The sequence below is a fragment of the Chelonia mydas genome, chromosome 3 (genome assembly GCF_015237465.2).
Source record: "Chelonia mydas isolate rCheMyd1 chromosome 3, rCheMyd1.pri.v2, whole genome shotgun sequence".
Classification (NCBI taxonomy): Eukaryota; Metazoa; Chordata; order Testudines; family Cheloniidae; genus Chelonia; species Chelonia mydas.
The window spans coordinates 8,658,415-8,681,188 of record NC_057851.1 but is presented as its reverse complement, the minus strand read 5'-3'; positions in this window follow the sequence as shown (position 1 = coordinate 8,681,188).

Below are 22,774 nucleotides of genomic sequence, written 5' to 3'. Positions count from 1 at the left end.
GTCGGGCGAGCCCTGGACTCACCGGGCGGCGGGAAGTGGAGCAACCCAGCCCCAGCCCACTCTGCCGGCTCCCAGCTGTGCCACCGGGGAGTGCTGGGGGGTGGTTCCCCCCTTCCCCCCCAAGTCCCAAGGCTGGGAGCCAGGGGAGCAGAGCGGAGCAGGTTGGGGCTGGATCACTCCACTTCCCGCCGCCCTACAAGTGCGAGGTCGGGCCCGCCCTGCAATCACCGGGTGGCAGGAGGTGGAGTGACCAAGCCCCAACCCGCTCCATGCCACCGGTGAGTGCTGGGGGGTGGTTTCCCCCCTGCCCCCTAAGCCTACTCTTGTCCCCCACAGACCTTGGGCGCAGCCCCCCCCCCACGCCGGAGGCCTGGGGTGACTCCCCCCCCGCCCCCGTGGGGGGCTGCATAGGGCACCACAATGTCAGGGACATTCCCTAACCCAAGTGTCGAGAGGTAGGGTTGGTGTAAGAGCCATTGCAGTGGCTCTTCTCCGCCTGGAGACAACCCCTACATCCGGGGAATCTTGAGAAGGCCAGAGAAGCATGAAGCAGCCATGACAGACCTGTGAATAAAGTCTGCTATTCCTCCATCTAATCTGAAATGCCCTTAAGAGTGGGGTTTCCACCATTTCCCTGCTTACATATCTGTTGCCTATTTTTGCCCTAAAGGATACCAGCTGCTCTCATTGTGTGCACAAATTACAATAACTGCCTTTGTAAACGGCCAGTTCGATGTTTAACTGGGGATTTGCACAGAAATCTACCCAGTTTGTGCACCCAGTGACAATAGCTGCACATATAAATTAGGCTTGCAATTGCATGCAGTGTTGAAAATTGGGCCCTCAATCCTGCTATCTGCAGGTGCAAAACAAAATCTGAGTTTCTGCAGGCATGGTGATTCTGGTGCAAAAGACAGAGAAGGTGAAATGCTGAGGCTAGGTGATTTCCAAGGCTAGGCCTTTGAAAATATGGCTCGAGAGGTTAAATACCAAACTCCAAAACACTCTTCCATATGCATGTGCAATGATGGTTACCTTGGTAGTCACCAGAGATTGAACTCAGGACCTGTAGAGGCAGGAGCGTGAGTTTAAGGACAAAGGATATGTCTATAGCACGATCATGGGGTGTGATGGCAGCTTGTATAGACATATCTCACCTAGCTTTAATCCACCTCGCTTGGGTACCACAGCAGTGAAGTCTAAGCCGCATGAGCTTCAGCGTGGGTTGTACACGTCCACCTGGAGCCCTGGGTAATTACTTGAGCAGCTAGCCCGCACTCAAGCCTGCACTTACAGCAGGGCCCCTCTCAGGGAGCAGGAAGGAACAGCTGATGCCCAGCAGTCCAAATGGAAGGCCCTCGAGGGCTGGGACTGGCCAGAAGAGCCTCCGGTTGAAGAACATGGGAGTAGGCCCATTGCTGGGGGGGAAGGAGAGCTAATAGATGACCTCAAAAAGGTTCAGATGTTCCGTGCCTGTTTTGCTTCAGTCTTCCCTGAAAAGGTCAGTGGTGTCCAGGTGCTCAACATTATTAACAGCAAGGGGGAAGGGACAGAAATCAAAATAGGGAAAGAAGATTAAAGGTTAAAGAAGATTGAGATTAAAGGTTAAATAGAGGTTAAAGGATATTTAGATAAGTTAGATGTATTTAAGTCAGCAAGGCCTGAGGAAATTCACCCTAGGGCTCTTAAGCAACTAGCAGAAACAATTTAGGAAGTGTTAGCGATTATCTCTGAGAACTGATGCAGAATTGGGGAGGTCCCAGAGGACGGGAGAAGGCAAGCATGGTACCTGTAAAAAGGAGGGGTTGGGGGAGAAGGGAACAAAGAGGACCTGAGGAACTATTGACCAGTCCGCCTAACTTCAATAACTGGAAAAATACTGGAATAAATTATTAAACAATCAATTTGTAATCACCTACAGGACAATAGGATTATAAGGAATAGCCAACATGGATTTGTAAAGGGCAAATCAGGCCAAACCAAACGAATTTCCTTCTTTGGCAGGGTTACTGGCCTAATGGATAGGGGGAAGCTGTTGCCATGATATATCTTGCTTTTTGGTAATGCTTTTGACACAGTTCCACATGATGTTCTCATAAGTAAGCTAGGGAAATGTGGTCTAGATGAAATTACTATACAGTGGGTACAAAACTGGTTGAAAGACTGTACTGAAAGAGCAGTTATTAATGGTTTGCTGTCCAACTGGGGAAAAGTATCTAGTGAGGTCCCACAGGAGTCTGCTCTGGTTCAGATACTTTCATTAATGACTTGGATGATGGAGTGGAGAATATACTTATAAAATTTGTGGATGACACCAAGCTGGGAGGGGTTGCTAGCACTTTGGAGGACAGGATTAGAATTCCAAATGACCGTGACAAATTGGAGAATTGGTCTGAAATCAATCAGATAAAATTCAATAAAGACAAGCACAAAGTACCTTACTTAGGAAGGAAAAATACAAAATGAGGAATAACTGGCTAGGCGGTAGTACTGCTGAAAAGAATCAGGGGGTTATAGTGCATCACTAATTGAATATGAGTCAACAATGTGATGCATTTTTTTTTAAAAAAAGCTAATATTCTGGGGCATATTAACAGGATTGTCATATGTATGACACAAGAGGTACAGTACCTCCTCACTTAACATTGTACTTCTGTTCCTGAAAAATGCTACTTTAATCGAAACGATGTTAAATGAATCCAATTTCCCCATAAGAATTAATGTGTGTATATATAATATAGTCTTTTGTCTGGCGAAAAAAATTTCCCTGGAACCTAACCCCCCCTATTTACATTAATTCTTACACACACATATATACACACACACACACACACACACATAAACAGCATAAGTTTTAAACAAACAATTTAATACTGTACACAGCAATGATGGTTGTGAAGCTTGGTTGAGGTGGTGAAGTCAGAGGGTGGGATAGTTCCCAGGGGATGCCTTACTGCTAAATGATGAACTCGCACGCGGCTGAGCCCTTGAGGGTTAACATGTTGTTAATGTAGCCTCGCACTCTACAAGGCAGCACAAATGGAGGGAGGGGAGACAGCATGGCAGAGTGAAAGAGACACACAGTATGTGTGTGTGTGAGAGAGAGATGTGCATTGCCCCTTTAAGTATACTGACCCCACCCTAAGTACACTGCCTTTTTAAGTAGATCAGCAAGTTGAGACAGCAGCTGCTGCCAGCAAGCTCCCTCCGTCCTGAGCCCTGCCATGTGTTCTCCCCCTCCCCCTACTCTGTGGGGATGCGGTAAAGGAGTGGGGGGAGGGGAACACCCTGACATTAGCACCCCGCTTTCCCCCCACCCCCTGCATAGCAAGCAGGAGGCTCCCGGGAGCAACTCCAAGGCAAAGGGCAAGAGCAGCACATGGAAGTGGGGGAGGGACAGCTGAACTGCTGGCAATTGATAGCCTGCTGAGCGGCTGCTGCACAGGAAACTTAGGGGAGCGGGGAGCTGCTAGGGGGGCTTCCAGTCCACCCTGGTTCCAAGCTCCCACCAGCGAGCTGCAACGGGCTGCTCTTCCTGCAACCAGTGGACAAAGCAGGCAGCTGCCAAACAACCTTATAAGGGAGCATTGCACAACTTTAAACGAGCATGTTCCCTAATTGATCAGCAACGGAACAACGTTAACCAGGATGACTTTAATGAGGAGTTTTTGTAATTGTCCTGTTCTCCTCGGCTTTGGTGAGGCCTCAGCTGGAGAATTGTGTCCAGTTCTGGGGACCTCACTTTAGGAAAGATGTGGACAAATTGGAGAGAGTTGAGAGGAGAACAACAAAAATGAGAAAAGGTTTAGAAAACCTGACCTATGAGGCAAGGTTAAAAAAGCTGGGTATGTTTAGTCTTGAGAAAAGAAGACTGATGGGGACCCGATAACAGTCTTCAAATGTGTTAAGTGCTGTTTATAAAGATGACAGGACCAGTTGTTCTCCATGTTCACTGTAGATAGGACAAGACATAATGGGCTTTATGTGCAGCAAGGCGGGTTTAGGTTAGATATTATGAAAGACTTTCTAACTGTAAGGGTATTTAAGCTCTGGAATAGGCTTCCAGGGGAGGCTGTGGAATCTCCTAGCAGCTTGGTGTCATCTGCAAATGTCGTGCGATGCAAATGGCTTCCCATGTGTGGCTCCTTACACAGAGCTCTTAACACGCTGCAGAACTAAACACTAATGAAATGTGAAATAAACAAGGTGAACAGGTTTCAGAGTAACAGCCGTGTTAGTCTGTATTCGCAAAAAGAAAAGGAGTACTTGTGGCACCTTAGAGACTAACCAATTTATTTGAGCATAAGCTTTCGTGAGCTACAGCTCACTTCATCAGATGCATCCGCTGTAGCTCACGAAAGCTTATGCTCAAATAAATTGGTTAGTCTCTAAGGTAAACAAGGTGAAGAAGCAGCAGAGGCTATACCAGAGCTTTTACAACTCTGGAGGGGTGGGGAGGATAGGGAAATTATTAGCTAATTGGCTTAATCACAGGGAAAATTATAATAAAATGTTGACTATCCTGGCTGCTAATAACAACAGGGATGCAATTACAAATGAAGAAATACATCATGCATTTTAAACCTTCTATTCAGCTACAATGGGGAGGATAATAATAGCATGAGTTTGGTGGAATACAACAGGGTTCGTTTGAGGCAACTGAACTCCCGCAGATAACTGAAGAACAAAAAAAAAACCAACAACAAAAAAAAAAACCCAGCTGGATAGGCGCATAAATGCAGAGGGAATGCTGGAAGCAATCCAGTCCTTGAAAATCAGTAGGATTCTGGGCCCTGATGGATTCCTGGAGGAGCTTAACAAAGAAAAGAATATTGAGATGTGTTAATGCCTTTTCTCAGGGAAATGTATGAATGAGCGGTGGACTGTAGTATTCTTCCAAGCCTAAAAATAGGGTTAATTGATGCAATCCTAACACCAGGGAGTGCATGGATTGACTGCACAAATTATAGAGCCACTGCCTTAAGAAGTGGAGATTTTCACATTTGGTTCTGGCTAGCAGATTAACATAAATCCTCTCATGGCTATTTCCCCCTCATCATCAAGACTACTTCTTCCAAGAAGTGTTGCCAAGAAGGCCAATGGCATTTTGGGGTGTATAAGTAGGGGCATTGCCAGCAGATCGAGGGACGTGATCGTTCCCCTCTATTTGACATTGGTGAGGCCTCATCTGGAGTACTGTGTCCAGTTTTGGGCCCCACACTACAAGAAGGATGTGGAGAAATTGGAGAGGGTCCAGCGAAGGGCAACAAAAATGATTAGGGGACTGGGACACATGACTTATGAGGAGAGGCTGAGGGAACTGGGATTGTTTAGTCTACGGAAGAGAAGAATGAGGGGGGATTTGATAGCTGCTTTTAACTACCTGAAAGGTGGATCCAAAGAGGATGGATCTAGACTATTCTCAGTGATAGCAGATGACAGGACAAGGAGTAATGGTCTCAAGTTGCAGTGGGGGAGGTTTAGGTTGGGTATTAGGAAAAACTTTTTCACTAGGAGGGTGGTGAAACACTGGAATGCGTTACCTAGGGAGGTGGTGGAATCCCCTTCCTTAGAAGTTTTTAAGGTCAGGCTTGACAAAGCCCTGGCTGGGATGATTTAATTGGGGATTGGTCCTGCTTTGAGCAGGGGATTGGACTATATGACCTCCTGAGGTCCCTTCCAACTCTGTTATTTTATGATTCTATGATTCCATGATACACCATTGTCTGTCCTCTTGGACAGAGGACGTGGGGCATCATGGGAGATGTAATCCATCTGGGAACCCTGGTCCATAGAGAATGGGGACATGAAGGAACAAAACTACAACACCCATGAAGCACTATGGCAGTATATCAAACCAAAATATTTTGGTTTTTGATGTTTGTTTTTTTGCTGAATAACTTAAATTTTTCATGGAAAGCAGACTGTTTTCATGATGATTTTTGTTTAATCAAAAACCCAATTTTCTATCAAAAAAAGGTTTTGATGTAAAATGTTTGGCCAGACCTATTAATAATGATTTCTTTGTCTGTCTTGTCTATTTAGATAGCACGCTTTTGAGGGAAGAGCTATATTGTATATATCTACAGTGGCCAGTTTTGCCAACCCCATGAGATTGGCTTGAAAATTGAGATTTTTAAGAAATAGTAAATATTCAGTTCTCCTTATTATCCTTCTGGTGTTTGAGTGTTTAGGATGCAGTTGAATCAAATTTTCAAGATTTTTCTCCCCAACTATGTAAGATAGAAACTTTTTTTAAAATGTTCAGTGAAAGTTGACATTCTTATGGAATGACATAACTCCAGGAGCTGGATCTGTAAAAAAATATCAAAGACCGTGACAGTCGGTAACATTGCCCTTGCTCACTGGGGCCCTGATCTCAAGTGTCTCCTCAGATTGTTACTGTTACACAAATCATTGAAATAAGTCCATGGAAGAACTAGAACCTAGAAGTTCTGACACATAGATGTTGCTCTGGCAACTAGATAAGAGTCCATCAGGTCTAAGGACAAAATGCCTGTGGCGGCTGATTCTTTAGATGCTCAGAAGGCATTTTGACAGGGTGGAGTGGGATGACATATTTTACATGTTGCATCAGTGTAGGCAAGGTAATGACTTCTGTGCATTGGACAAACCTTGGGACAATGGAGCAGAAAGTTGTATGAATGGGTTAATATCAAAACTATGTTGCAGTAGGGTGAGGCACTTGTTTGAGGTTTCTCCCTCCCTCTCTTGTGCTCTGTCTGATGGCCCTGGAGCCACTAAACCGCAGCAATTCACCCAAATCCACAGTTAATGGGGTTTACTATAGGAGGGCAGAGAGTATGAAGAAAGGCTCTCACCTCATTACAGCTCATTTCTTTATGGAGGGGGGTGGCATTTGTATGTAGTCACAAAGCTGCTTAAAGGAGGGAAATGGTGGGGCTTAAGGAAGGATCATAAAAAGCAGGAGGCAAGGGGAAATGCAGATGGGAGAAGGGTAGCTATGAGAAATAAGTCTGTGATATAATAATGAGAATTTGTGAAGGCCTTCCAGCTATGTAGGGAGCAACCCCTCCCCCCCCCCCCAAAAAAAAACAAAACACTTAGCCAGGTCCTTCTGTGCTCTGGTGGTAGCTAGAGAATGGCTGCAGCATGCATCTGGTAGTTTTATAGCCCATCAAGGAGTCATATAGTCTACAGAAGAGTCCAGGCTGAGGGAGTAGAGAAGAGTGATTGCCCTATCACTCACCCTTACCCATGCTCTGATGGGGCTGGCAACAGAGGCTGATGAGTGGCTGCATATCGGAACAGGGTGGTTTTACGGTACACCCAGGAGCCACTTGGAACTCTGGGTTGGAAGCAAGAAGTGGACAATGGACTGGTGTCTAGATTCTGTAAGGATCTGGCAGCAACGGGTTGAAAGTGGCTACAACCTGGGGCTAGGGCCTCTTACAGCTTTTCTGGGCAGAGTCTATGATCTTCCTAGGATCTAGCACAACTGGGTCCGGACAATGTTACTGCAGGTTAGGAGTCACAGGTTTGAGCAGAGGGGTCTGGATTGGGGACAGGAAGTGAGCATCCCCAGTGCCAGGGTTTGAAGTGCTTGGAGATCTTTGTGCTGATGATTATTTATGACTCTTTATTTAGCATTTATATTTAATGCTTCACATCTTTTAAACTGCTTTGCAAATATTAACAAATTAATTAGCAAATGACTGCAGTGCATATCCAGTGTAGAACATTGCTCATTAGTCAGAGCAAGGCGTTCTTTCTCCTCCATTGAAAAGGCTAAGTCTAGTAGCCTTGTTTACATTTTTTCTGACTATGAGCGTTCCTTTCAGCTACATTTCTCTGAGGAGGAAAATCCTGGATTCAGCAAAACTCTCTTTCTTAGTGAGGGAACACATAGCCAACATACTCTTGAAAGAAGTTATGCTGATGCATTTAATGTCCTGTTTTAAAATGAGTTAAAGTTGTTGGTTTTTTTTTTCTTTTTGAACAGTGACCAAATAGCATTAAAAATACACCTGACTGGGAATGTAACTGTGATTAATTGCACTACAGATAGTAGTGCCATTTCAATAAATCCTCCATGCACATTTTAGACCTTAATCAAGGGGTAACCTATTTGACACTTCATCGCAGTTAGCTCTGTAATTTCACCCCTATAGAACAGGCTTATTCCACAGAAGTGATTAATGAATTAGGTATCCTAAGTCAGTCTGTTTACAGTCACTGTGATGTGTGTTTCTCTTTCATATCCATGTCTTGCTGGAAGGCACAGGCCAAAGAGATTTTCTTCCAAGCAGCCTTCTCAATGGGGCATTTTTTATTCATCTTCTCTCTAGAAATACCCCCCGTACACCTAAATCTTCTGCCAAAGTTAATGGGCATTTGGGGGTGGTATTTAGAGAAATGGAGTTGTGATGTGGTGTTTACCCCATACAGACCCTGATGAGGTTAATGTGGCCTGAGAGGACACCAGTGGGCAAGATAAGCTCAGGAATCCTAGACCCAAAAGAAGGGTCAACCCAGAGAAGTTACAGGGAAGAAACCCTGAGAAGGCTGGGTAGGAAGAAGCCCAGGGAAACAGCAGCAAGGAGGGGGACTGTGCAGACCTTGGCTGCTGATTATAGTGTGCTGGGTTGGAACCCAGAGTAGAGGGAGGGCTTGGGTCCCCCTACCGACTACTGGGAAAGCAGCCCATAATCTGGAGACTTGGAACGGAGACCTTCTGAGACAGTGTCCACACAGCTTGTCCAGTGGGGCTCTGTTACCCCAGAACGGAGAAGTCTATATAGTGACTGGGTCACAGGGCTGAGTCACAAAGAGGGAGCACCCTGAGTCGCAGAGAAAGAGAAAGGGGCCACAGTGCGAGCGACTGATGGCAGAGGGTGCCAGACAGAGTCAGAGCTAATTCCCAGACTTAGCCACAAGGAGGTGCACTTGTGGTGAGTGGAATCCCTTTACTGGAGTATTCCGGGAGTTCCTCTACATGGATAAATCCTTGCTATCAAGTGGCAACCTCCAGTCTCCCCTGCTAGGGAGAACGAGCCCTGGTGGTAATTGAGCTTGTCCAGACCTTTTGTTTCTCCATCATCATCATTGCAGTGATTTATGTTCTTCTCCTGCTCTGTGTGTCTGAGGATGATTTATTGCCAAATTGCTTGAAATGAATAAACTAGTCAGGTCAGTGGAGCCACAGAAAATCTCTCTTTTGACATTATGGCCCTGTCTGCACCGGGGGCTGCACCAGGGTAACCGCTATGCTAGAAGTTCAGCAGGACCTATCATGGTTTCAGTGTCTCGCGTAGGCAGGGATGTCAGATCACTAATTTATATATTTATTTAAGCCACTATGGCAGCACCACCATCCCTGATCAGAGCTCTCCTATGCTTCCTGAGCACAGTTTGTAACCATGCGGAGCATGGACGCAAACCAGCTGGGTTTGCAATTGTTCTTGAACGCTGGTACTAGCCTCCATGTCGACAGAGCCTTGTTTTTACCCACCACCTGAGCAACTCAGGGGGGCTGAGAGCCATTGAACCAAACCACACACCCTGTATATAATGGAAACCATTTCAAGCCAGAGGGTGCGGCAGCATCCCTGCACCCTTAGTTCCAGCATCTACAGAGCAACTCGCTTAGGATCAGATTCCACTGACTTTCTTTTGAAGGCTCAGTGGGCACCAGATTTGAGACACACAGGGCCTGATTTTCAGAAGCACCGATCACCTGCAGCTCCCACTGTCCTGGGAATGCTGGCTGCTTGTGCCAGACTACTTTCTGTAGCTCCTACTTCCAGGAGTGAAAGCTTTCAAAGTGGGCCTATGCACTGGTTTAAAGGTGGAGACCCATGCGACTGACTTACCCCTGGAACCTTCAGACATCCAAACATCAGTGCAATAGGAGGGTTCTGGACTTTTCATAGGTGCAAATTTGGGGACTGATCCAATGTGTTTTGTTTTTAGGGTTCACTCTGTCCTATTTCTTAAGTCAGTGACCCCTGGGAGGTGGTAGGTTTCACCGTGGAAAAACTTTTCCCACTATCTAGCTGCTGAGGCAGTGTCTAACCTAAAGAATCTTTTGGGAGGCTTTATTACAAATAACCTCAAGTTCCTCCTTTACCATCCCCACCATGGTACAGTTTGGAGACCAATAGGTGAAATCTGCTACCCGACACTGCTGCTTTGGACAGCATATTTCCCTAGCATCCTGTCTGCTTTCTTCACAAGAATTTCAAAATCCTTTTATGTGCTAATCTCTCTGCTGATTAATTTGCTGCAGTCCCTTTCTTTTTAACAAATATGTTCTCTCTCATACAAAATGTGGTAAGAGAACTATTTGTATATTTTTACAGTGGCATAACTGTGCCAAAATAACCACAACTGAGAAAAATCAAAGGAATGGATGAGAGATTAAAAATGCCATTTTTGGAGGAGGAGTGATATCCCTATGAAACGCTTTGAAATTGATTTCTGTTGTTCGTTGTACCACAGCCCTGACTCCTGCCTCGCTGGAAGGATCTCACTATGACTCAAGAGACTTCGGTTCAATCCCATTTTGCCAGAGTTTTCCTGTTTGACTTTGGGCAGATCATTTAGTGTTTCAGGGCCTTGGTTTTTCACCTATAAAATGGGGATAACGACACTTTCCTACCTCACAGGGAATAAGTTAATTAAAGCTAGTGAGCTGCTCAGGTACTGTGCTGACAAGAACCACATAAGTGCCTAAGATTGATAGTATGAACTGTGGTTGAGGCATCTGTAGACGTGCTACTTAAACTGGCATCATGCTCTTAAAAGCCCCCGTGCCCTAAAACGAGATGAGCAGCAAAGGCAAATGGTACAAAGGATTCCCTCGCTTCTTTCCCCTCTTTTTTTTTTTTTTTTTTTTTTTTCAATTTTAGGAACTCTTGAGTGTATTGTGGCTGACACAGATTTGTAGCCATCGCCATGGAAACAGAGCGAGACCAGTTGTATGCTGAGCGGGTTCACTGTGAAGTTTCTCATTTCAGAGAGACGGCTGGATTTCTTTCCACTGTTTTATGATTTCCTGGAGAGAAATCAGGGCTATTGAATATCCTCTTCCCCTCCCCATCCTTCCGGTCTTCTCCATGCCCCCTGCTTGTCAGCTACTGATCTGCTCTCCTTGGACCAAATTCAATGGGCTGCTTCACCCTGGTCTTTAAGGCCTCTCCTGGCCCTACGCCCCTGCCTGTCTGTCTGTCCCCATAGCTATTTATACCCCTGCCCTCTCTCTATAGACCCTGAGGATCCCAAAGTTGTTGTTTTTTTACTATGGTAGCCCCTACTGGCCCATAGTTCTAGGCGCTGCACAGACACATAGTAAGAGATAGTCCTGGCCCCATTGTGCAGGGTGCTGCATAGACACATCCCAGGTCCGTGGTTTAACCACAAGCCCATCTTCTGTAGAAAGAGCTTGTGTTAGAACTCTTGCATTTTTTTTACAGCTTTGGTTACAATGAGCTGGGCTGGGTAGCTTCTAGAGGGGTGACAGCAGTAAAGCCTTCCTGCCACAGAGGAAAGAAATCCCTTTGTTTTATAAAATGTTAACAGGGAGACGTGTTGTCAAGGGTCGTGCTCTGAATGTAGGACTGGAAGTGAGGAGGTCCTGAATTCTAATCCCAGTTCTAACACTAGTCTCCGTCTTTGGCCTTAGGTGAGTTTCTTCCTCAATTTCTTCCTGTGGAACTCATTGCCACAAGAAGTCGCTGAGGCCTAGAGTTGAGCAAGATTCAGAAAGGGATTGGATGTTTATATGGATAGGGAGAATATCCAGAATTATAACTGTCATTGCTAGCAAACCTTCTTGAAGGGATACAAAACTTCCTTTTCAGGGTTTAAACCATTCTCTAGCTATTAGAGATCAGGATGGATACAACCTGATATGTGGAGCAGATTATCCCACATCTGCTACGGTGGGGTTCTTACACCTTCCCCTCAAGCATTTGGTGCTGGCCACTGTCGGAGATAGGCAATTGGACGAGATGGACCTTGGGTCTGGCAATGTTCTATGCATTATCTGTAATATCTAATATGCCTTCCCGCATGCTGGGGTGTGCTGCTCTTCGTAGTGCCCGGCCTGTTTGTGCCACAAATGCATAAAAAATGTACAGTGTGTAATTCTTAACGCTCTTCTTTAAATGATAGCCACTGAGTGCCCTTGACTCCCACTGCAAATTGGGGGGCTTGTTCAGCTATTCACTGGAGATGCTTGGCACCTCTCTGAAAGAGCACAGAGCAGCTTTTGCTGGAAATGAATATAGTGAGTGTGTTTCTTGGGGGCGGGAGGGGGGCGAGGTTTAGGGAGAACAGAACACAGCGTTGGCTTTTGATCAAGTGGAATCTTAGTATCACAGCACTGTGCGGGAGGGGCCAGTGGTCACAAACCGTCAGTAGGATCTGTGACTTAGGCCTGTCAGGTGTTCACAGCTGGGCTGACTATGTACTGGATTAGAACGATCTGCAGCCAGTTCTAATTTTCATTCTCTTACCTAGGCCTCCTACCAGGTCACTAAATCCAGGCTTCAAGTCAGCCTGTGACAAAGGGCTGCTTGCGGCTGTGTGCTTGGCAAAATGCTGCCCATCTGCTGTCATTCCCAGTGCAGCAGGGAGGTGGGAGTGGGGCTAACGTGCCCCCCCACCCAAAAAAAACCCCCTCCCACAGATGGCTCGCTGACTTGTACTGCTCAAGCTTGGAACGTGCTGGAGGAGGATGTTCACCAGTCACGTTTTGGGGCACTCCCTCTGTGGCTGAGAGAGGTGTTCGTTGTCCGTGCCCATTCAGCCCTGGGTCTCTCAGCCAGGGCTTCCTGTGAGGCTGCAGATAGTTCTTGTGATGTGTGGCCTGAGACCACCAGCTCCCGGACCCGGATCCGGGGGGCGGACGGGGTAAGGGAGCCGCAGCTGGGGGTGAAACTGGGGCTGGGAGTGGGAGTGGAGCTGCAGCCAGGCTGCGGTGGGGGCTGGCAGCTGTGCCTGCAGCCAGGTATGGCTCCGCTCCTGGCCTTGCCCCCAGCCTCAGGCCCGGGCCAGGAATGGATCAGCGGCCAAGGCTGGGAGCTGGTGCAGGGCTGTGAGCCGCGCTGAGGCTGGGGACGGAGCCAGGCACAGGGCCGGGAGCTCTAGATGCGACTGGGGGTGGGACTGGGGCAGAGCTGGGAACAGGGAGGGGCTGCATCTTCCCAGGGCCCCACCATGCCCTGCCGTGCCCCTGCCTGGACATTCCTCCTTGCTCGAGCCCCGCTGTGCCCCCACCCAGACATTCCTCCTTGCCCCGTAGGGGGCTGCACCCCACCGTTTGAAGAACTCTGCTCTAGCTCATTCACTGTCATCCACATCACAGCATCGGCCTAGGTGAGTGGTTCTCCAGCTTCCAGGGACTACTGGCCCAAGCTGTGCCAACAGCCTCATGTAGAAACATTTGACAACACGTTGGCTAATTTCCTGAGTCATCAAGTCTCCCTAGTGCTTTCAGTGATGACAAATACTCTGTCCTGCTTTGTGGTGGTGGTTATGTAGCACATGGTTATGTGGTGAGGCTTTGAGGAGGCTTCACCATGACCATGGGAATGATGCTTGAGCCATGTCACAACTGGTTATCTCAATAGGTGACTATTGCTTGAGCAGTCCTTATTGGGACATGACTGGATATTATCACTTGGTCATACCACTGGCTATGAACCAGAGGTGTGAAGCAAAATGCAGGCCATTGATATGTTGGCAGCCGGTATCAAGTGGAGTGCCCCAAGGGTCAGTCCTGGGGCCGGTTTTGTTCAATATCTTCATAAATGATCTGGAGGATGGCGTGGATTGCACCCTCAGCAAGTTTGCAGATGACACTAAACTGGGAGGAGAGGTAGATACGCTGGAGGGTAAGGATAGGATACAGAGGGACCTAGACAAATTGGAGGATTGGGCCAAAAGAAATCTGATGAGGTTCAACCTGGACAAGCGCAGAGTCCTGCACTTAGGATGGAAGAATCCCATGTACCGCTACAGACTAGGGACCGAATGGCTCGGCAGCAGTTCTGCAGAAAAGGACCTAGGGGTTACAGTGGACAAGAAGGTGGATATGAGTCAACAGTGTGCCCTTGTTGCCAAGAAGGCCAATGGCTTTTTGGGATGTATAAGTAGGGGCATTGCCAGCAGATCGAGGGACGTGATCGTTCCCCTCTATTCGACACTGGTGAGGCCTCATCTGGAGTACTGTGTCCAGTTTTCGGCCCCACACTACAAGAAGGATGTGGAAAAATTGGAAAGAGTCCAGCGGAGGGCAACAAAAATGATTAGGGGACTGGAACACATGACTTATGAGGAGAGGCTGAGGGAACTGGGGATGTTTAGTCTGCAGAAGAGAAGAATGAGGGGGGATTTGATAGCTGCTTTCAACTACCTGAAAGGGGGTTCCAAAGAGGATGGCTCTAGACTGTTCTCAGTGGTAGCTGATGACAGAACAAGGAGTAATGGTCTCAAGTTGCAGTGGGGGAGATTTAGGTTGGATATTAGGAAAAACTTTTTCACTAGGAGGGTGGTGAAACACTGGAATGCGTTACCTAGGGAGGTGGTGGAATCTCCTTCCCTAGAAGTTTTTAAGGTCAGGCTTGACACAGCCCTGGCTGGGATGATTTAATTGGGGATCGGTCCTGCTTTGAGCAGGGGGTTGGACTAGGTGACCTCCTGAGGTCCCTTCCAACCCTGATATTCTATGATTCTATTCTATGATTCTATGTGTCTTAGATTTCTGTGACATGCCAAGTTCTCCGCTCACATGGATGTTAGCTAATCAGACTCAGGCAGTTTACCCAGCACAAAGGAAAAGGCATTCCCCTAAGTGAGAAGACCCTGATTCAACCTGTGTGAGAGCATATTGCGTACAACCAGAGAAGTGCCTTCTCCCATGGGTTGTTAGCAAAGTACAGGATTTAACATCTCTTCTGTTGTTGTCTTTCAATTCCAACAACGGGACATCACATTGGGTTCCCCATAGACTCAGTTTTCTGTCTACCAGGCAACGTCCTCTCTGTGCTAAATATCTGCGTCTCTCTGGATATTTCTGAAGCCGAAGGAATAGAAGCCCTTTTTTCCTCCCAATCTAATGTTAAGTTGCAGGAAGGTGGATTGCTCTCAGAATACAGTTGGTGTCTGGTTTGTGTTTAAATACGTGAGTATTGAACTCTGGCATAAAAGTCAGAGGGAAATGATGTTCTTGGACCCTAGCAGTGTAGGATCTGTTTGAAAGTCGTACATCACCAGGTCAGCATGTTCCATGACCTGAGGCTCCTTGAGTGTGTTAATTGAATTAAGCCTCATTATATAAATCATTGGACTCTTAAGGTCAAGTGCAATTAAATACAAGGCCATAATTAAGGTATTCATTCATGCATGTGTGTGCTAGAAGGAGGGCTTGCTGAGAGATGTATCTAGTGATGCAATCTCTGGGTTAGGGTTTGACCGACATTTCAGTCTCTGCTGATTCATTTGTGGGGAGTCTTCATCCTTCCTATTAGATTGCCAGTCCAGGATTAGATTGCCTTCTTATTCCCCTCTGTAGTTCTAAATATAAGGGACCCGATTCTACACTCTCACACACCTGTGTGAACGAAAATGAAAAGTCAATTCACTGATGTCAGCGAGGTTACACCAGCAAGAGAACAGAATCAGCCCAGTCATATCCTTGGTGGGACCGTGCCAGCACCATCTCTTTTAAATGTTTATGGGCCAGACTCTTTGCTGGTGCTAATTGGCCCTCCTCCACTAGTCTGCGCTTGTTCATTGAAGTAGGAAACACAGCCCTGTAATTTTTCAGTGCTTTGGAGTTTCAATTGTTTGCATATTATTGTGGTGGTGCTGGTCCCAGGATATCAGCAAGACAAGGTGAGTGAGGTAATATTTGTTCTTGGACCATCTTCTGCTGGTGAGAGAGATGAGCTTTCAAGCTTATTCAGAGTTCTCCTTCAGGTCTTCTTGCAGATTCATTGCTGTGCTGCCTTTTGAAATTGGCAGAGAGATTAAATCCATTCAAGAGAGAGAACCCCTAGCTGGAGCCTGCAATTCTTGTGTGAGGTTTATAGGAAGATGAAAGAGATTTTTGGAAGGATTAACTCAGGCAGAAACACTTGCATATCTCAGCTTATTGTCATTCCTTCAGCTGCCAGAGAGAGACCATAATGTTACCCAAAGGGGTTAGTGTAATTACAGGACAGGTAACATTGCTGGGTCATCCCTAGGGTACTTCCCTGCCCAGTGCAGGAACATACCACCAAGGAGCGTTGTACATGTGGAATAAGGGATAGATATCAGTCGTAGGCAATGCAGTCACTGTAACTGTGCAGCATAGGGAGAATGTTGGGATTCCCAGGAGTAATTTCCCTCCTTGCAAGGAATGTAAGGCAGGGCAGAAAGCTGGTGCTAAATTTGTCACTTGAGAAATGGAGATGCTGCCCCAGGCGTTTGACAAAACAGCCAGGAATGGCTGCCCAAGCAGTAGACAAGAGCAGTTTTTCATTCTGTCTCCCTATGCGTGAGCCCAGGATATCTTGTCCAGAAATGGCACCTTTCTCCCCAAAAACCATCGTTTGCGTCTCTCAAATTTCACTGCAGGCCTAGGCAGGAAACTTACAACTTAGAGCAAGAAGGGGCTCTCTCCCACCTGGCTGGCTGTAGTGAGACCCCGGAAATCTTACTGACAAGTCACGCAGGTGGAAATCCTGCCTCCACTGAAGTCAATAGCAAAACTCCCATTGACTCCTATACGGCTAGGATTTCACGCCCATATCTAGTCTCTAGCTGGGCTGGCGAGGTCGATAATGATCTCATAAAACGATCCAGCACTTGAGTTAGCAACTAGTCCTCCCATTTGCAGGCAGTTGTAGCAGAATTTCCTTTTAATTAAGAAGCTGTTAGATTGTGGTATTAGGCGGGAGTGTGGTCTAGTAATTAGAGACAGGATGGTAAACTAGGACTTTACCACTAACTGTCTGTGGGCATGTCTACACTTACCTCCGGAGCGATCGATCCAGCGGGGGTCGATTTATCCCGTCTAGTGAAGATGCGATCAATCGACCGCCAAGTGCTCTCTCGTCGACTCCGGTGCTCCACCGGAACGAGAAGCGTAGGCGGAGTCAACGGGGGAGCATCAGCAGTCGACGTACCACAGTGAAGACACCGCGGTAAGTAGATCTAAGTACGTCGACTTCAGCTACATTATTCACGTAGCTGAAGCTGCGTCACTTAGATTGATTCTCTGCCCCCCACTCCCCCGTGTAGACCAGGCCTGTGTAATTCTGGGTACCGTTGCTTTATTTTTCTTGCTTCATTTGACTGGTCTATACAATGGGAATAATCCAGACCCTTTCAAGTTCATTCAGATTGATTATTTGTATTGCCGTAGTACCTACGGGGACATCTGCACGGCCTGTATCAGCAAGCCTCCCAGCCCAGGTCGCGAGACTTGGGCCTCCTGGGCTCGCACTAGCTCGGTATTTCAAAGTTCCTTCTGCACAGCTATGCTTAGAGCTCACCCCATAAGCCCAAACCGCGCCATTATTAGTGCACGGCACACAAATAAATATTCTATTGTCTTTATATTGTGCCACGTGCATAGTGCTTAACAAACGAACCAAAGAGATGGGGTGAAATCATCACCCCATTGAAATCAATGGCCAAACTTCCACTGACTTCAGTGGGGCCTAGATTTCACCTGTTGTCTGTTTGTTAAAGAATTTACAGTGCTAAGGGCCTGAACGTGCAAATGCTTGTGGATGTGCTTAACGTTACTCATGTGAGTAGTTCCATTGACTCTAATGGGACAATTCACCAGAGTAAACTGAAGTACATATGTAAGCGTTTGCAAGGCCTAAAGATCTAATCGTGCAAATGTAACGCTCACAGACCCCAGTCGTCGGCGGGCGGGATCAAACCTGGAACTCCTGAAGGGCGGGATCGAACCTGGGATCCCTGAAGCTTAGTGCATGGCCCTCTACCGCATGAGCGAAAAGCCAATTGGCTGCTTGCTAAGGCTGTAAGGCAGACTCATTTTATCTCTCTCTCTAAGTGGTCTCGGTGCCACTAGATGGGACAGAACACCACGCCCAGAAGGGTACACAAACAATTCGTACGCAGTAGGAGCAGCAGTGCTCACTCCTAAATGTGAGTAGCCCCACTGATTAGTTGTAAGCGCTATGCTTGGCAGTAAATTAGCAGGACTAGCCTATATCTAGGTGCTTCTATGGCTTCTATGGCTTCCAGGGCCATAGTATCTGGACTGTCCTTAGTCACCAAGTTAAGACCTACACTAATTTTGCCAGTGACGCTTACAGACACTAAGGTGGAGCGGGGGATGAGGGGAGCAGCAGTAAGACCATGAAATGGTCTTGACAATGCGGGCTTTGTGGAGGTTCAAAGCCTTTACAGGTTGCATGTGATAAAATTCACTAGTGAGACAAGGTGGGGCCAACTTCTCTTGGTGAGAAAGGGCAGGTCTACACTGCAAATTGACCTTGGCGCCGCTGCCGGAAGGCACGCTATGCCGACAGGAAAGAGCTCCCCCATCGGCTTAGTAACTCCCCCAAGAGGCGGTAGCTATGTTGGCTGGAGAAGCTCTCCTGCCGACATAGCATTGTGTACATGTGCGGGTTAAGGTCGGTATAACTGTCACCCTGGAGTGGATTTTTCTAACCCCTGAATGACGTAAGGATGTAGTGTAGACAAAGCCAGAGCCAAGCTTTCCAGCATACACAGAGCTCATAAGCTCAAAAGCTTGTCTCTCTCCCCAACAGAAGTTGGTCCAATCAAAGATATTACCTCACCCACCTTGTCTCTCTTATATCCTGGGACTGACACACCTACAACAACACTGCATGCATCAAATTCACCAGTCCTCCCATCAATGAAATATTGGCCGTAAAATAGAAGAGAATGTGACAAGACTCTCTCGATACAGAGTCTTATACCATGCTCATTACCGGAGTATCTAAGCACCTCCCAGTAGTGCAGTAACATTTGTCACATGAGGTTTATTCTCTCATCTCTTCCCAGGGGAGTAGTGTGTGCAGTGGAGTGTTTTTGTGTTGGAATTTTGTAAATCATATGTAGACACGCCCACATTGCTCTGTGGCGGGGTGGCCAACCTTTGGCTCCGGAGCCCCACGCGGCTCTTCAGAAGTTAACATGCGGCTCCTTGTACAGGCACCAACCCCGGGGCTGGAGCTACAGGTGCGAACTTTCCAATGTGCTGGGGGGTGCCCACTGCTCAACCCCTGGCTCTGCCACCGTCCCTACCCCCACTCCGCCCCTGAGCCTGCCATGAGCCTGCCATGCCCTCGCTCCTCCCCCTCCCCACAGAGCCTCCTGCATGCCACGAAACGGCTGATCAGGAGGTGCGGGGAGGGAGAGGGAGGCGCTGATTGGTGGGGCTGCCGGTGTGTGGGAGGTGCTGGGAGTGGGGTTGGGGAGCTGACAGGGGGCCGCTGATGTGTTACTGTGGCTCTTTGGCAATGTTCATTGGTAAATTCTGGCTCCTTCTCAGGCTCAGGTTGGCCACCCCTGCTTTATGTTTATGTCAGAGAAGGCCAGGCCCGTGATGTCTGCCTTGCACATCAAGCAGAAGGTGGGGAGGTTTGTGATGGTCCTTACTTGATTCCACCGTCTCAGACTAGCCCCCCCCAAACCTCTGTCTCCTGCACAGATGAGCTTTACCTTTAATGTAGAAAGTTCCATTACATCAAAGGAGCCAAGTTTTCAGACACAGGCCTCATCCCAGAGCATTAGATTATGTTTTAGGTAACCTGAGCCCAAGCCATTGACTGTCTTGAAGGTAAGGACCAAGATCCAGTGGGGCTGGAACACTTTTTATAGTCGGGGTGCTGAAAGCCAGATAAGGAAACTATAATGCAGTGGCCCCCAAACTTTTTACCTTGTGCCCCCCTTGCCCCTGTCCATGCCCCCCCCGCCAAAGCCATGGCCACAGCTGGGTGCCCAGGGCTAGGAGTGGAGTCCTGGGCATAGGGTCATCAGCTGGGACCCCGGGCACAGGGCTGGCAGCGGGGAGTGAAGTTCCAGGCACGGGGCCGGGAGCAGAGCCCTGGGCGCAGAGTCCCAGGTGCGGGGCTGGCAGCAGGACCCCAGGCATGGGCTGGGGCTGCTGCAGCACTCCCGCACTCCTGGTTCCCACACCTAGGCTGAGATCTTGAACTTGATCTAATGTTCTGTGAGAAGCCAGTGAAGGGAGAATACAGACCATAAGTTCTGCTTGAAAGGTCTTAGGACTTTGATGCGCCCACAGCAGAAAATCACAGCATTTAGTTTTAGGCTGACTTGGAAGAATGTCAAGAGAGCCATTTTCAGAGTACGGTGATGTGAAGATTCTTCTTTATAAGGTCATATTAAAATAAAACCCCAAAACTAAGCACTACACCATGAAGGAGGGTACATTCAGCTGTTCTTTGAAGGGGGTGACGTGCTTCAAACCATGGGAACAGTGGAGAGAACTATTCAAAATGCAGATTGAAGCATAGAGGGAGAAATAAAAGAAACACTGCTGTACTCCATGAAGTGGTGAGGAAATCAGGCCAGCGGGAACCAATAACAACCATTAGCAGTAAAAACCACGCTAGCAATTAACTTTTTTAACTCTAGTAATGGGCCACATGCTTCTCTCCTCCCCACCACCCTACTGCGTCACCGGCAAACAATGTTAAAGCAGGGTGCCAGATCTGAGACGAATTCAGTCCTTTTTTACACAGTCGCGTGAGGTGAAGATGGCTCAGCGCTCATGATCTGGAAATGACCTGTGCTTTTTTACAAGCCCGTGTCTAAGTTGGTAAGAAAGCTGATCAACTTGAGGATGCTAGAGCTGAGTCACACTGCAGAATTCCGACCCAGATCATGAACCACTCCAAAAGTCTAGGGTTTCGGATCCAATTCCCCCATTTGGCCAATTATACAGGGATAGGCCTCGGCCATGGAATTCTGAGGCAGGTCTGGATTTTGAACCACTCCAGTATTTGGGAGAGAGGGGCATTGGTTTCAGTGCTGTAGGTTAGACCTCTGTTCAGGAGAAACCTCTCTTCTCCATGACTCTCAGGCCTACGGACTTCTTCCATCTGCTCAGCCCAGGGAAGCTGGAGGTGAGGCCGTCAAGGAGCTGGTTACAGCTCCCTGATACGGGGAGCTCATCTGTGCTGGTCCAAGCATAAATTAGAGCAGGCTAGGGGCCAGACTGGCTTAGGATTCAGAGGAGGAGCTTGTAAGTGGAGGATCAGCAAGGTCCACTTGGCCCTGACACACCTAGGTAGAGCACCTAGTGAAGAAGCCCAGTGCCACAGAGAGCGAGGGAGTTCTCTGCTGACTGTTTGCAGCCAGAATTTGGCCCGTTTGCACCACTTGAGAGTTGCAGTCTCATTTTTGATGAAAACTTCTCTCATGTGAAAAACATTGACTGGCTGTAGTGGATAAGAATAAATACTCCCATTTTACTGAGAGAAACTGAGACACAACTCCCTAGTACAATGTCAGGCAGAAGGTCAGTGACAGATCCACCAACTGAACCCAGGAGTCCTGGCTCCTCGTCCTGTGCTCAAACCACGGGAGCATTCTCCTTCTCAGCACAGAATAATGAAACCAACCAAGTGAGTCATTTCTTGCACACATGAAGGAGGAGCTTCCACCAGTTCATTGAGGCTCCAGGCAGCTCCCTGACATGCATTTCTATATCTACAAGGTTACCGTGATGTGTTGCAAGAGCATGCTGGTTAAATGCCTAAAATCACCATGACCACAACGAATGGGTGGATTCTTTTTATCAGCAGGGACCTGCTCTATCAGCCATTAAGGTCAATGGCAGGACTTTCGTGAAAGGATCATTAGACCAGGCTCCAGGAGAGGCTGAGATGTTTGGGGATCTGTGAATAGGAGGTGGGAGAGTTTGAGCTGTGGAGGAGAAGTGAGAGCTGCTCATGATGTAAGTACAGTAGCATTAAAGGAGACTTCTGCACCTAGTCTCCAGGTCAGGTGCCTCACGGTGAACAAGGAATGGGCATGACAAGGAGACATTTTAGGTGGGCAGAACTGAAGGTCTAAAAGGGAAGCTCCCCTAGCTTAGGGCTGATGGGATCTCACACAGGATCATTATCATAGAATATCAGGGTTGGAAGAGACCTTAGGGGGTCATCTAGTCCAGCCCCCTGCTCAAAGCAGGACCAACACCAACTAAATCATCCCAGCCAGGGCTTTGTCAATCTGGGCCTTAAAAACCTCTAAGGAAGGAGACTCCACCACCTCCCTAGGTAACCCATTCCAGTGTTTCACCACCCTCCTAGTGAAATAGTGTTTCCTAATATCCAGCTTAGACCTCCCCCACTGCAACTTGAGACCACTGCTCCTCGTTCTGTCATCTGCTGCCACTGAGAACAGCCAAGCTCCATCCTCTTTGGGACCCCCCTTCAGGTAGTTGAAGGCTGCGATCAAATCCCCCCTTACTCTTCTCTTCTGCAGACCAAACAAGCCCAGTTCCCTCAGCCGCTCCTCATAAGTCATGTACCCCGTTAACCCCTTCATTCCCGAAACAGCTGTTTTAATAGTTCCCGCTAATTGCAGGAGGCCGACATCCCTTGTTGATGGTACGGGCTTGTCTACACTTAAAATGCTGCAGCTGCACCAACAAAGCTGCGCTGTGCAGTGAAGACGTTACCTACGCTGACGGGAGAGGTTCTCCCATCGGCATAGGTAATCCACCTCCCCAACAGGCAATAGCTAGGTCGCCAGCAGA